Source organism: Jaculus jaculus, chromosome 6 (assembly GCF_020740685.1).
Source record: "Jaculus jaculus isolate mJacJac1 chromosome 6, mJacJac1.mat.Y.cur, whole genome shotgun sequence".
Classification (NCBI taxonomy): Eukaryota; Metazoa; Chordata; class Mammalia; order Rodentia; family Dipodidae; genus Jaculus; species Jaculus jaculus.
In genome coordinates this window covers 1927735-1941709 of record NC_059107.1, presented here as the reverse complement: position 1 = coordinate 1941709, position 13975 = coordinate 1927735, and positions in this window count along the sequence as shown.

Here is a 13975-nt window from a genome sequence, read left to right as displayed (position 1 = left end):
TAGCCTGAAGTTCTGACAACTGCGCTGTCCTTGGGTCTGAGCACCGGCCCCACCCTTCAAGTTTACCCTGAGTTCACTGAGACCTTTGCTGCGGTTTGCAAAATGTCCTTTATTCCCTTGTTGGGCTCTGTGACATGGTGCTATTCCTGGCTGTGGGGTAGCGGGCTGTGTTCTGGGGCCCCGCCATTGACATTCCACAGTTGGATGCTAAGCTTAGTTTTCATCTCACTGATAGGTCTCCATTCCCTCCTGAGCAATGAGCTCAGCAAAGCAAGATTGCCGAGGGGCCTGGGAGGTTTGGAAATCAATTGATGTTTCTTTTCTACCTCTCTGTGACATCTGGGCAGATCTGCAGTGAATCTTCTAGTCTTTCTGAAAGGTGCCCATGGACTTTTAATTTGGCTGGGGCTCTTCCCAGATGTCTCAGCCCAGAGGAAACTTGTGAGATGAGGTGGAACTACGGACGTTTATCACGCAGCACTGTTGACCATTGGAGGGCAGGAGCCTCCAAAACCAGACATCTGGGTTCAGGCATCCAGAGTGCTGGACTCCACTATGGCTATGATCACCCTGAGAAGGGCACAGTCCCCTTTGTGAAGTGGGTACTAGATTGTAGACGATTTCCAAAGGCCTGAGGATTTGAGGGGCTTGGGTAGGTCCAGCTTCCCTTGAGTGCGACATGTGTGTCCTGTGTGGGAACCATATGTCCATCTGAGGTCTCCATAGAGCTTGAGAGGACGATGGGATTTCAATAGTGGTCGTATATTTATGGCCCTGAAATTAGCAGAGAGCCTTGTTTCTTTCAGATATAATGGCAGTTCTGAAACCTGGGGTGTATTGATCATCTAGGAAGATATGAGAAGATGCAGGGACTGAAACATGGATGGTCCTAGCATCTGGGTCGTTGTATATGTTTACCAAGTTCATTAGGCAATGGTGATAATGGCCAAAATATAATTTTTTTTGCATTTCATCATTTTTAACTGACAACTTCCATAAATATAAACAATATACCATGACCATAATTCCATCCTACTAGGTCTCTCCATATTCAGTACCTACAGCATATGGTGTCTCTGGCAGCAGGTTTTACCATTAACCTTTGTTGCGTAATCAAGTGCTCTGACAGAAGTCTGTCTTCTTTTGGGAAACATTATAGGTCTCTCTGATCAACAGCTCATTGTGGATGTTAACTGGATCCTGGTACTGGGAGTTACATACCAGGGCCAAGGGAAATTAAAAATATTTTTTTAACTTATTCATTTACATGCATGCAAGCATAGAGAAATAGAGAGAAAAGAGAGAGAGAAAGAAAGAGAAATAATGGGTGCTCCAGGGCCTCCAGCCTTTGCAAACTCCAGATACAAGCATCACCCTGTGTATCTGGCTTAATGCAGGTACTAGGGAATTGAACCTAGGTTGGTTGACTTTGCAGGCAAGTGCCTTAACCATTGAGAAATATCTCTAGCCCAAAGGCCAAAGTTTGAGTTCCACTGCTCTATGGGTGAGTCATTACTGTCTGTTTTTATTTCTCTCTCTCTCTCTTTTCAAAGTAGGGTTTCATTCTAGTCCTGGCTGACCTGGAACTCACTATGAAGTCTCAGGGTGGCCTTGAACTCACAGTAGTCCTCCTACATCTGCCTTCCAAGTGCTGGGATTAAAGGTATGTGCCACCATGCCAGGCTTATTTCTCTTTTTTATTTATTTTTTATTTTTTTAAACAATTTTTAAAAATTTATTTATTTGAGAGCAACAGACACAGAGAGAAAGACAGATAGAGGGAGAGAGAGAATGGGCACGCCAGGGCTTCCAGCCTCTGCAAACAAACTCCAGATGCGTGCGTCCCCTTGTGCATCTGGCTAACGTGGGACCTGGGGAACCGAGCCTTGAACCGGGGTCCTTAGGCTTCACAGGCAAGTGCTTAACCGCTAAGCCATCTCTCCAGCCCTTTCTCTTTTTTTAAACAAACTCCAGACACATGGGCCACCATGTGCATCTGTCTTATGTGTGTTCTGGGATATTGAACTTGGGTCCTTAGGGTTTGCAGGCAAGCACCTTAACTGCTAAGATATCTATCCAGTCCCACACTCTCTATTTATTTTTTTTTAGAGTGACAGACAGAGAGAGAGAGAGGGAGGGGGAGAGAGAGAGAGAAAGAATGGGCTCTCCAGGGCCTTCCAGCTGCTGTGAATGAATGGACTCCAAGCGCATGCACCCCTTGCGTACATTGTGACAGTGCACGCTTGCGTCACTGCATCTGGCTACATGGGACCTGGAGATTCGAACATGCATTCTCAGGGTTTGCAGTCAGGTGCCTTAATCGCTAAGCTGTCTCTCCAGCCCTCTTCTCGGTGTTTTAAATCACACGGCGTTGCTGCCTTTGCTGTAATAGAACATCCTTGTTTATTTCTCTTCCCTGCTTGTGCTCCTGTTACCCAATCTCTCTTCATTGCTCCTTCTTGCCTCCCCTCCCCTCCTGGTCTCTGGTAACCGCTGTTCTGCTCAGTCATTTTCAGATTCTACATATGTGAAACTGAGCAGTATTTGTCCTTCAGTTCCTGGGTCCTGCCAGGCATGGTGGCACACACAATTGACCTCAGCACCATGCCCGGCAGGACACTAATTTTTTAAAAATACTTTTACTGAGAATTGTAATATGTTAATGGATAGTAATCTGAGAGTATTCCCATTCTGTTACCCTCACTTGTTACCCTCTCCCACCACTATCCAGTTGAGGATCCTCCTTTTCCCAAGTCATTCTTTGTCTGTTTTCATGTCTCATTCTCTTAGTAAGGACACTAATTCCATTGGATCAGGATTTCATCCTTATAACTAATAACTTTTAAAATAATTTGTAATTTTTATTAGTGTACAAAGAATTAGGTTTCGTTATTACTTTCTTCCAGCAAGCACCTTTAACCACTGAGCCATCTCCCAGCCCTTTGTTGTGGCATTTTTTTCCCCCAAACAAAATGTGTCATTATTCTCTGTCTTCCACCCTTCATCTTTCTTTCCTCAGGGCCTTCCTCTCAATCATAGCCTCCTTTCCGCTGTCCTGTTGCATATAGGACCTCATAACTTTATTTTCTTTCTTAGTCATCACATCCTCCTACCTGGGGGTTACAGCTTCAACATAGACACTTCAGTAGGACACAATATTCAATCCATCATGACTCATCAGATGGCTCACAGTCTAAGGGGCTGGTTGGTGAGGAACAAGTTGGGAACATGATCTAGTGGGGAAAATGGACAATAAGTCAAAAGAACAACTTATTTCAAGAAAGCAGTAAATGGACTGCGATTGTTCCCGCTGGTGGAAGTGGGAGAAAAGAGGCGATTGGAAGAAATTAGTTAGGAAAGGACCATGAGCTAAGAACTGAAAAGCTGAGGGTAGCTAGTGATGGGGGTGAGCAGTGAGGGTGTGTTCCAGGCAGAGCAGGAGGAAGGGGGAAGGCCTGGGGCAGGGAGTGGCAGAGAATTCCTGGATCCAAAAGGAGCCAGGGTGGTTGAGCCCAGTGAATTCAAGGAACAGAGCCAAGATGAGAAGAGAGATTAACTGGGCTGCGCAGACCACAGAGAAGAGCTGGGCTATCTTGGTGTGCGCTGGAAAGCCTCTGGAGTGGTTTGGAAAGAGCAGTAAGAAGAAATAACAGAACAGTGAAGGGGGCAGGGCTCATGGGGCAGCAGGCGATGGGTGACCCAGGGGGGCCTGCTGGGTACCTGGACTGTTGGTGTGCTGAAGCAGATGGGCAGAGGTATGTGTGTGTCATGTGCATGTATACAGGGGAGGGGGAGATGGAGAACGGCTGTAATCTCCCAAGGGCCACCATGACACTTGTAAAAGTCAAAGCTACTCCTCTCTGGAACCTTAAGTGGCCTAATTACATTTTCATGTGTGGGTGTGGTCTCTGACACATTTCTAGGTTTCTGAACTTGCTGCAGATGGTGGATGGATGTGTGAGAATGAGGACAAGTGTCAGCTCTACTAACGTGACACAACTAATTTTTTTTTTTTTAATTAGGCTCTTGCTGTAGCTCGGGCTGACGTGGAATTCACCATGTTGGCTCAGGCTGGCCTCAAACTCACAGTGATGCTTGTACCTCTGCCTCCCGAGTGCTGGGATTGAAGGTGTGCGCCACTGAGTTTTATCCAGCTGTTTCTGTTGTCATTATTTGTTTAAGTTTATTTATTGATTTTGTGTGTGTGTGTTGGTATATGCGTGAAATTTCCAGGCAAGCTCTTATCTTCTACTTTATTTGAGGCAGAGTCTCTCAGTGTTCACTGTTCCATTCCCAAACTCCTGGGCAATCCCCCTGTCTCGGCCTCCCTTCTCACCAGAGGCGCACTGGGATTACAGAAACCCACCACGGCTTCGGGCTTTTATGTGGGCCTTGGGGGAGGGCAGAACTCTGGTGCTCAGACCTGTTAGGCAAGCACTTTATGCACGGAGCCTTGTTTAGCTGTTTGCTTTCAACGGGAGCTAATAATGACAGTTCTCATCCTCACAGTCACCCCGCATCAGAGCTCCTGTTCACTGAGCACTTCCTGGGTGCCAGGGGCTGGATGTCCGTCATGCTGCTCCCTAGTCAGCCCCCCTTCCTCCCCTCCTTCCTCCATTCTTAGCCAAGCCCGCATCATCTCTCTTAGCAGGCAGCAATATCTTCCTAGTCCCCCCTCGGTCTTGCTTAAAGTCTGTTTTCACCTAGAGCCAGTTTTCCAAATTGTCCTGAAAAGACAATCTCACTGTTCTCCACTTCATGATGTGGCCCTGCCACCATTCAGGCTCATGTTGTTTGTCCTTTTCTAGAACACCCAGTGCTTCCTTCTTGTGTCCCCGCTTCCTTGAGACCACTGTGCTTGTGCCTTGCAGGGGCTAATTGCTATGAAAGTCCCTCTTAGCACTGCTTCCGCCAAATGTCATGGGCTTGGTAGGCTACATCTTCATTCGTATTTGGTTCAAGTAATCTCTAATGTTCCTTCTTCACATCTTTACTGACCCACTGATTGGTCAGGAGTATGTTTTTAAAAATATTTTACTTATTGTTTATTTGCAAGCAGGTACAGAGAGGGAATGGGAGAGGATGGCTGCCAAGTCCTGTTGCCACTGTAAACAAACCCCAGACACATGTACCACCCTGTGCATCTGGCTTTATGTGGTTACTGAGGAATCAAATCCAGGCCATCAGGCTTTGCAAAAAAACAAAATAATAACAACAAAAACCACCTTTAGCCACTGAGCAATCTCTCCAGCCCAAGAGTATGTTTTTTTAAAAAATATTTATTTATGAGTGAGAGCGAGGGAGAGAGAGAGAGAGAATTAGTGAGAATGGGTAAGCTGGGGCCTCTTGCTTCAACATATGAGCTCCAGACACATGTTGTACTGCCCTAGGGAGATCAGTAGCCCGAGCTCTGGGCGTCCCTGTGGTCTGGTGGAGGACAGGAGAGGGTCTAGGTGGGCTGCTGCCTTCTGCTCCATGTCAGGCCGACACTGAGGTGCGGATGGAGTGGGAGCGCCGAGGCTCAGGGCTTCAGTACCCCGGTGAGGGTGGGGAACTGTAGGAAACAGGAGGGGAAGAGATTGTTCAACAGAGGAGCTTACCAGACTGGAGTGGGCTGCAGAAGGCAAAGGGGGACCCTGAAGATGCGAAAAAGGTATGGACTGCCTCCACAGGACCTGTGAAGGGCGGGAGGGACAGCCTCGCGCGACAGCCCTGGGCAGGAGCTGGGAACCGTCAGAAGTGCTTTCAACAACACTCTACTCCCCGAACACAAGTGTTCATGGGCTCTGTAGTAGAAAAAGTTCTACCCAGATCTCTAGGCACTAGAGTCTCACTTGAGTGTCAAGAGTATCACACTCTGAAGGGGATGAAGACATTGAGACCTTCCCAGATGATGGACTCACTGTTTCCATGGCAACTCCTCTGGGAGTTGAAATTGCCTTCACTTGAACAACAGGGAATCTTTGGGGCAGCTGGCTAGCTAGTGTAGTCACATTGGTGAGCTCTAGGTTCAGCTAGAGACCTGGTCTTCCACCAGGTCCAGCTAGAGACCCTGACTCAATGGATAAGGAAGAGAATAGTTGAGGAAGACACCTCTGATCTTGATCTCTTGCTCACCTGCACACACACACACACACACGCATGCACATGCACACTCTCTCTCTACCACATACACATGCAAACATAAAGAAAAACCTAGAGCAAAACCAACCAACACCTCCAAGACATGGTGCTATCTTCAAATCCCAATAGGTATACGGAAGTACTGAATTCTAGCACCGGTGAGTCCACATGTGGTGGTGTGAATGTGACTTGTTCCCGCAGCCTCACGTGTTTGTGATTAAGCCTTGTACTGAATCCGCAGCTGGTGCAGCCTTTGGGAGGTGGAGCCTCAGCCGCGGTGGAAAGATGTGGTGCCCAGCCTCCGCTCTGTTCTGCTTTCCCTGCTGGAGACTGGAAACCAAAATAAACCCTGTTCTCTCTCTCTCTCTCTCTCTCTCTCTCTCTCTCTCTCTCTCTCTCTCTCTCTCTCTGTCTCCCTCCCTCCCTCCCTCCTTCCCTTCCTTCCTTGGAAGAATTATGGTTTGTTTGGGCTGGATAGATGGCTTAATGGTTAAGGCCTTGCCTGCGAAGCCTAAGATCCCATGTTCAACTCCACAGGTCTCATGTAAGCCAGACTCACAAGGTGATGCAAGCATGCACGGTCACACGTGCACACAAGGTGGTGCGTGCCTCTGGAGTTCAAACCCGGTCCTCTCATCAGCTGCTTTTGGTTGGCTGACTGCTACACCACCCATCCATCCTTGAGTATCCTCGTCCACCTGTAGGAAACGCTTCACCTCTGAGCAGCTTTGCAGCCCATGGACGAAGAGTCACTGTTACTTGTTACAGAAAATTGCGCTCCCAGAGCCTCTTTTCAGGAGTTGCACTTCTGCAGTTGGTCCGCCAGGGGGCGCGCCACTCCAGTGTTAGGTGGAAGATGACCTTCAGCGGACACACGGGTTGTTATTTCCTTTTCCCTGGGTGGAGAGGAGAACCTCTTACCCACCAGGATGTACACCAGCTCCTAATGGGAAGATGCCAAGGCATCAGGGGTTGTAGTGAGGTCAAGACTAAAGAAGCCCCGGGTTTCCTTATTTATGCTGTTGGTTGTCTAGAAAAATCCATGATCTGTGACTTTCTGAGTGGTGGATCAGTTCCGCACCCCACAGTGCAGCCAAGGGAGAACTGAAAGGAAGCTGTTCAAAAGGCACAAAAGCAGCTCACATGCATGCAGGCGCACTTGCACGTGGCTGTGCATGCTTGGGGCGGCCGGAGGCTGCTGGCGGGTCCCTTCCGCTATTGCTCGGTGCCTTATTCCTTTGTTGTTGTATTGATCAAGTAGAAACTTTGTAGGAACAAAGTTGATACATGTGTTGGTACCTTTCCCCTCCTCCCTGCCCCCACTCCACAGAGGCCCCTCCTTAGTGGGGTTACTGGTATTCACCGTGGGGTTGTGGGTTAGGAGTTGTGAGAGCAGCCGTCAGTCATTGCGGGTGGAGGGCAGTGCCTCTGGGTATTCCTCCCCAACCTGTGGCTCTTGCAATCTTTCTGCTTCCTCTTCCACAATGTTCCCTGAGCCTTGGTGGGTGTGCCTCATACCTTAATTTTTTTAAAATGTATTTAATTTCACGTGTGTGTGTTGGGGGGTTGCGGGTACACCAGAAATAAGGGCTAAGAAAAGGACATTCAATGTTCTACCTCTGGCCTCTGACATCTTTTTTAAAAAAAAATTTATTTATTTTTATTCATTTGTTAGAGATAGAGAGAGAGAGGGAGAGAATGGGTGTGCCAGGGCCTCCAGCCACTGCAAACGAACTCCAGACACATGCATCAGTCACCTTGTGCATCTGGCTTATGTGGGTCCTGGGGAATTGAACCTGGGTCCTTTGGCTTTGCAGGATAATGCCTTAACGGCTAAACCATCTCTCCAGCCCCTCTGACATCTTTTGTCACTGCAAATGGACATTTGTCTGGCTTTACATGGGAGGCTGAAAAACTGAACACAGAGCAGCAGGCTTTGCAAACGAGCACCTGTGGTGGTTTGACTCAGGTGTCCCCCATAAACTTAGAAATGCTAGGTTCCCAGCTGATGGAGATTTGGGAATTAACACCTCCTAGAGGCAGTGTATTGTTGGGGATGGGCTTATGGGTGTTATAGCCAGTTTCCCCTTGCCAGTGTTTGGCACACTCTCCTGTTGCTGTTGTCCTCCTGATGCTGGCCAGAGGATGTCCACCCCTCTGCTCATGCCATCGTTTTCCCTGCCATCATGGAGCTTCCCCTTGAGTCTGTAAACCAAAATAAACTTCTTTTTCCCCCCACAAGCTGCTCTTGGCTGGGTAATTTCTACCAGCAATGCAAACTTGACTATAACAGCAATGTTGGTACTGAAGAGTGGTGTCATTTGCTGCTAGACATCTGACCATGTGGCTTTGGCCTTTTGGAGCTGTTTTTCAAGAGGAATGTGGATGAATTTGAAACCTTGTCCTAAGAGATGCCTTGCACTGCTGTAAGTACAGTTTGATGGACTATTCTGCTCATAGTTGAAAGACCTGAATGCAGTGAGAACTATGGACTGTGAGGTTTGGCTTATGAAGGTGAGAAAGAGCTTTGCTTGGACTGGTATAGAAGCAGTTTGTGTGAGAGGCTTACTGTTATGCCTGTGTCCTGAGAAGTTGTACAGGGCTGCATTGCATAGAAATGGACTGGTGTGAGCCGAGGGATATGGCACATAAATGAAATCTTTGGGCTGAAACTTGCTTGTTTAACTGCAATTGAGAGATTGCAATCTTTGAGATTGGGCCAGCTGATCTGCACTGGGGCAATAGGAAGAATGTAGACTCTTTTGAAGGGGCCTGAGTGCTCAAAGAGTGTCCTGTTCTTCAAAGTCTACCTTATTCCCCCCTGGATTAACAAATTAGCACCCTACCTGGTATTCTGGAGTATAAGAAATGCAGGAGAGGGTCATTGAATTTGCAAGATAGTCTTGTGTTTTGGAAATGGCCATGGGCAGTGTGAAGCAGGTTTGCTGGATGCCTGCATGGAGACCCAGTGGAGCCATGAGGATGAACCGTGAATTGCAGTGGAGACCCAATGGAGATGCCGGGACCACAATATGGCTGCTTAGGAAAGCTGCTGGCCCAGATGACGTTCTCCAGGACTGTGAGTAGCCTAGCTGGTGGGGTGGAATTGGAATTCCAGAGATTTGTTACTGGTTAGAATTCTTGGACTTGGAGATTTGTCACTGACTAGAGTTGTTGGACTTGGAGGTACAGAGTTTGATGTTTGTCCTGTTTAAATCTTGTATTGGTTGAATATTTCTTTGGTATCCCCAATGCCATCTTTTGTAGTGTGAGTTTTTATTCTGTGCTATTATGGTTTTTTTGAGGGGGGAATTTTTTGGTATTGTGGCTCCGTTAAAAGACCTTGGGCTATGGGAATGTTTGAACATCTTTGGGATTGATAAAAATTGTGGGGACTTTAAAAGTTGGATGAATGCATTGCATTTTACATCATGTATGGTTATCAGTTTATGGGGGCCAGGGCGGAATGTGGTGGTTTGGTTCAGGTGTTCCCCATAAACTTAGGTGTTCTGATGCTAGGTTTCCCAGCTGATGGAGATTTGGGAATTAAAACCTGTTGGAAGCAGTGTATCGCTGGGGGCAGGCTTATGGGTGTTATAGCCAGTGTCCCCTTGCCAGTGTTTGGTACACTCTCCTGTTGCTATTGTCCACCTTTTGTTGGCCAGGAGGTGATGTCCACCCTCTGCTCATGCCATTGTTTTCTCTAGTCATCATGGAGCTTCCCCCTTGAGTCTTAAGCCAAAATAAACCTCTTTTTTCCCCCGACATGCTGCTCTTGGTTGGTTGATTTCTGCCAGCAATGCGGACCTGACTGCAACACCACCTTTAACCACTGATTCCCACCCCAGCCTCTCTCCACCTTTCTCTTTATGACAGAATCTCTTGCTAGACCCAGAGCTCACTGATTCAGCTAGAGTAGCAGGCCAGCGCAGGGCTCCTCTGGCTTTCATCTCCTCAGTGCTGGGGTTACAGGGACGTGCCACCACGTGCAGCCTTTCATGTGAGTACTGGGGATCTCAACTCAGGTCCTCATGCTTTTATGGTAAATGCCCCACCCACAGAGCCACCTCCACAGTCCTGTAGCAGTTACTTCCATGTCACTGTGACTGAAATACCCCAGAGGACAACTTAAAGGGGGAAGGAACTACTTTGGCTCATGTTTTCAGAGGTTGCTGGGCCCTACGTACTCGGTACATCATGGAGGCAGGAGCATGTGGTGGAGGAAGCTGTCTATTTCATGGTGGACATGAGGTTGAGATAAAAAGGTATACAGGGGCTGGAGAGATGGCTTAGTGGTGAAGGTGTTTGCCTGCAAAGCCAAAGGATCCTGGTTTGATTCTCCAGGACCCGTGTAAGCTGAATGCACAAGGGGGCGCACATGGCTGGAGTTCGTTTGCAGTGGCTGGAAGCCCTAGCACACCCATTCGCTCTCTCTCTCAAATAAATAAATAATAATAATTTTTTTAAATAAAAAAGCATACAGGAAGAAACCACGGTAAGATGTGGCCCCCAAGAACACACCTGCAGTGACCCCTTTAGTTTTGTTTGGCCCTACCTCTTAAAGTTCCAGAATCTCACCCAGCGGTGCCACTCCCTGAGGACCAAGCACTCAACACATGAGACTGTGGGGAACATCTCATATTCAAACCACAACAGGACGCAGAGCCTCACGTTCCATAAGCATGATCTTCGCTACTAACAGCAGCTTTTCACAGCTCTCCTTGCCTGTCCGCCAAGGATGGAGAACCACCCGGATTTAACTGTTTGGATTACTGGAGAGAAGGAAGAAAATTAATCACAAGTTTCCATATATATCTCAGAAGCTCTTGGTGGAGAAGAACAGACACCGACATGACCCTCTTCTGGCCAGAAGCCCGGGGTGGAGGTGCTGGTGGGCTTGGGGGCCGGCAGGGTGTGCTTGGGCTGTCTCATCCAGGAATGTTGTATGAATCAGGGTTCTCTAGAGGAACATGTCTGATAGAATCAATTGTACTAAAAGGGAATTTATTAGATTAGCTTACGACAGTCCAATAATAGCAGGTTGCAGGCCTGAGAGTCAAGGAATCTGGTAGCTGCTCAGTGCATGAGGCTGGATGCCTCAGCAGTCCCAATCCGGCACTGAAGGCCTGGAGGTGTCCTGGAGAGACGCTGCTCTTCAGTCCATGCCGATCTTCAGTTCATGCTGGTCTCCAGTCCACACCGGTCTCCAGTCCACGCTGGTCTCCAGTCCGTGCTGGAAAGCAGTGAGCAGCCAGGAGGGAGGAGGGGGTCCTTTCCTTCCCAAGCTTCCTTAGATAAAGCCCCCTCCAAGAGGGTCTGCCCACCCTGGGGGAAGGGCTCACCCGGGGGGAAGGATTCCTCCTTTAGTTAATCCTCCCTGCAAGCAACCTCAGAGAGCCCCTTATGGGTAATGTCTGTGGATTCCTAAATAGATCAAGTTGACACAAAATTAACCATCACAAGCATATATGTGTGTATGTGTGTGTGCATGCATGTGTGTGCGTGTGCATGCATAAAACTTCTGAAGACTCTTGTTGAGGGAGCTTGCTTATTTTGTGTGTGTATGGCATGTGAGAGAGATGGTGAGAGAGAGGGAGAGAGAGAAAGAAAGAAAGAAAGAGAAAAAGAAGGAAAGAGAGAATGTGTAAAACTTTTCAACACTCCCTGTTGGGGAGCTTGGTCGTGTGTGTGTGTGTGTGTGTGTGTGTGTGTGGTGTACACACATGTGAGCTCCTCTGGCCGGAGGTAGAACATCAAGTGTCCTTCTCTTATCATTCACCCGCGTTTTTCCTGGGGATGGGGGGGGGGTCTCTCCCCTAACCAGGAGCTGCTGCTGTCCATCAGCAAGCTCTAATGATTCTTTGATCTCTGCTGCCTGTGAACTGGGGTGATAGACATACATGGCCATGCCCAGATTTTTACGTGGGTTCTGCTAAGTTGAACTTGGCAGTCTCTGGCCTAAGAGGCCCTCATGCTTAAGTGGCAAGTGCGCTTAACCACTAAGACATCTCCTCAGCAACTCCTCTTTTTTGAGATAGGTTCTCATGTATCCCAGGCTAGCCTCAAACTCCCTAGCCAAGGATGGCTTGATCCTGCCTCCAGCTCTTGAATGTTGGGAGTACAGGCATGTACCACCATAATTGGTTTATGTGGTGATGTGACTCCAACCCAGGGCTCTGTGTATGCTAGACCAGCGTTCTATCAATGCAACCCCATCTCCCCGTCCCACCTCACCTTCTGACAATCTTCACAAGGCCTTTCCTCTGGGGCTTTGATGTCAAAAGCTTTAAGGAAGGGATGTTGAAGTGATCTTCTTAGGAAACACTGGGTCTTAGGAAGGGCACCGAGGGGATACATGGGAAATTCCTTAACATGAAAAGGATTGAGAAAAATAGTAGAAAGAATCTTGCCTTTGATTTTGGGTTTGAAGCCAATTTTTAATTTTTTAAAATTTATTTGAGAGAGAGAGAGAAAGAGGCAGAGAGATGGGAAGAATGGGCATGATAGGGCCTTAAGCTGCTGCAAATGAAGTCTAGACATGCACACCCCTTGTGAGCATGTGCCACACTGTGTGCTTGCATCACTGCATCTGGCTCTCATGGGACCTGGACATTCAAACACGAGTTATTACCCTTCACAGGCAAACCATCTCTTTAGCCCTGCAGCCTATTTTTTAAAATTTGTTTTGTTTATTTTTATTTATTTATTTGAGAGCAACAGAGAGAGAGAGAAAGAGGCAGATAGAGAGAGAGAGAAAAAATGGGCGTGCCAGGGCATCCAGCCACTGCAAACGAACTCCAGATGCGTGTGCCCTCTTGTGCATCTGGCTAACGTGGGTCCTGGGGAACTGAGCCTCGAACCGGGGTTCTTAGGCTTCACAGGCAAGCACTTAACTGCTAAGCCATCTCTCCAGCCCCCTGCAGCCATTTTTAATGTCTGTTTTTGTTTCATCCAGGCTTTGAAAGGAAAGGAGGCTGTTTTAACTTTGCATCCCACATGCCACAGGGTGGGGAAAGGGTGACCACCTCGTTCTTATTGCATTTAGGACATTCATTATTCCTGCTGAGACTGGCTTGAATACAGAACGTCCTCCACAGGCTTCTATCCTGGGAGCCCCATCCTGCGTCCTGTGGGGCTCTTTCAAAGGCCGTGGTGTCTTTAGGAGGTGGGACGTGGCCGGAGGAAGGATGGTTACTGGAGTGGGTGGGCCTTTGCAGGTTATTCTCATCACTGGTTCTGGCCTAACTCTTTGCTTTCTGGGTTCTGAGGAATTGAACCCAGGCTGACAGGTTTTGCAAGTAAGCGCCTTTAAATACCATCTGCTGAGCTCTGACTTTTTATTTTTCAGGACTGGGGATTGAGAGTTCGGCAACCACTCTGAGCCTTACCCGCAGCCCCAGAGCTGCTCCTTCTTATCCTCCGTCCACTGCCTCAGTCTGGCCTTGATGGGTGTCCGGTGCTTTCTCTCCTGCTGTGATACGTGAGCTGTCTCATTCTGTCTTCCGTTCCTTTCCTGTGGACAGGATCTCCTTCCTTTTCCCACCCAGGAGGGTCACTTCTACTGATGGCCTGTGCTCTCTCATGCACCGTCAAGACGCCCCATTTCTATACCATCTTCCGCACTCAGTGTCGGAACCTCTCATCTCAGCTCTCTCGCCGCGCACTCCTTCCAGGGACGCTGTCTGCTCTCTCTGGCTTCTCGCGCTCCGCTCTCTCCTCAATGCGTTCCTGCAGACGTCGCCTTATGGAAGCTGCTCTCGACCTGGCCAGCGCTGCCCCGGCTGTCCGACCCACAGACTCGTGCCTGGTTCTTTTCTGACTTGCCTTCCTTTCCGTGCTTCCAGTTCTCTCC